Raw genomic sequence first — 2,119 nt, forward strand, 5'->3', positions numbered from 1 at the left:
CTTATACCACGGAGATTCTGATTAAGGAATCTAAGAGATACTCATTCAATCGTATATAGAACGGAGGTGGTTGTCAGGCACACGTTCATGATTTGAGGAAGGTGATGAGTGTCACAGATCATCACCTCCATCACAGTTAAGCGCGAATGAACATCTTAAATAGGAACAAGCGTGTTTGAATGGAAAACAGAAATACTTGCATTAATTCATCGAGACACAGCAGAGCTCCTCACCCCCAACAATGGGGTTTAGAGACTCATGCCGTCAGAGAATACAAAGTTTTGATCTAAAATGTCATGAGATACAAAATAAGTCTCTAAAAGTTGTTTAAATACTAAACTAGTAGCCTAGGTTTACAAAAAATGAGTAGACTATGATGGATGATGCAGAGATTCACTTCTGGGGGCCACTTGGTGTGTGCTAGGGCTGAGATTTAAGTGAGTCACGTGCAGAGGCCATTTGTGGAGTTGAACGCCAGTTTTTGTGCCAGTTTGGGCGTTCAACTCCAGCTTTTGATCCTTTTCTGGCGCTGGACGCCAGAATTGGGCAGAGAACTAGCGTTGAACGCCAGTTTACGTCGTCTATCCTTGTGCAAAGTATAGACTATAATATATTGCTGAAAAGCCCTGGATGTCTACTTTCCAACGCAATTGGAAGCATGCCATTTCGAGTTCGGTAGCTCCAGAAAATTCACTTTGAGTGCAGGGAGGTCAGAATCCAACAGCATCAGCAGTCCTTTTTCAGCCTGAATCAGATTTTTGCTCAGCTCCCTCAATTTCAGCCAGAAAAATACCTGAAATTACAGAAAAACACACAACTCATAGTAAAGTCCAGAAATATGAATTTTTCCTCAAAACTAATGAAAATAGACTAAAAACTAACTAAAACATACTCAAAACTATATGAAATTAACTCCAAAAAGCGTATAAAATATCCGCTCATCAGCTACCCACGCGAACGCGTGAACCACGCGTCCGCGTCACATGCGGCGAACAGCTTATCCAGATCAGTGCCAAAAATCTTGTCTTTTCTTCCGTAATCCTAATTTTTTCTTTTCCCTTCTTATTTCTTTCTTCTTCCTTTCTTACTTTCTTCTTCTTCATCTTTTTAACTTCTCATCCTTTTTCACCTCTATTCTATTTTATTTAATTTATTTGCATACTTTCATTCATTACATTTTAATTTTGTGCATATTTTTATTTTCTTTTCTAAATTTATTATTTTCCTTTGGTGTTGAATTTTCTTATTTCCCTGTTGCATCTTCTCTTGAATTATTTTGGGTGCTTAGTGACTTGTGTTATTCTGGTTAGGTACTATTATTTAAATCAATGCCAATCTTTTATACCTGTATTACTTTTGCATTGATATGAATTTATATTATCTCTCCTTACCCACACTCTCTTCCCCATTGTTGCAAATTTTTGCACTCTTGATTTGCCATGTACTTCTACTATTTTCTCACTTGGATGTTGTAGCTACAATGTAATTGGGACCCTCATTATTTGGCGTTAACCCAACCATATTTTATTTGTATTCTTGTCTTTATTTCTAGGTTACTGTTCTTCTTTTTCTCTTCTTTTAGGCTGGCCACCGAAGACAAAAAAAGGGAGAAACTTCTAAAAGGGGAGACAAACAAGTCCATCTGCACAATCCTTGAAGAAAAGCATCAGTTGGAACAACCCGTCCACCTGCACATCTCAGCATGCACCGAGGACGGTGCAATCTTTAAGTGTGGGGAGGTTGATACCGACTTCCAGGGGTTAGTTACCTTCTTTCCAACACCAATACTCTATTTTCTTTGTTTGTTCATTGTCGCATTTGCATATTTGATTGCATATTTGTTTGATTTTATGCATTTAGTCACTACTTGGTTAAAGTAATAAATTTCTTTTTAGGACTCTATTTTTGAAAAATTTCACTAATTTAAATTGAAAAAATTTTTATGTTAAAACTTGTTTGAAGTTGTATTTGGAACATGGTTTTTGAGCCAAAGAACACACAACCCGTGAGATTTTGAGCTTATTTACATGGTTACATTATTTAACCATAAATTTTTATTCTTGTGTTTTCTTCTCTATGATTGCAAACGATACTTTGTTTCAGTCTATATGTCCAATAT

This window comes from Arachis ipaensis, chromosome B06 (genome assembly GCF_000816755.2).
Source record: "Arachis ipaensis cultivar K30076 chromosome B06, Araip1.1, whole genome shotgun sequence".
Classification (NCBI taxonomy): Eukaryota; Viridiplantae; Streptophyta; class Magnoliopsida; order Fabales; family Fabaceae; genus Arachis; species Arachis ipaensis.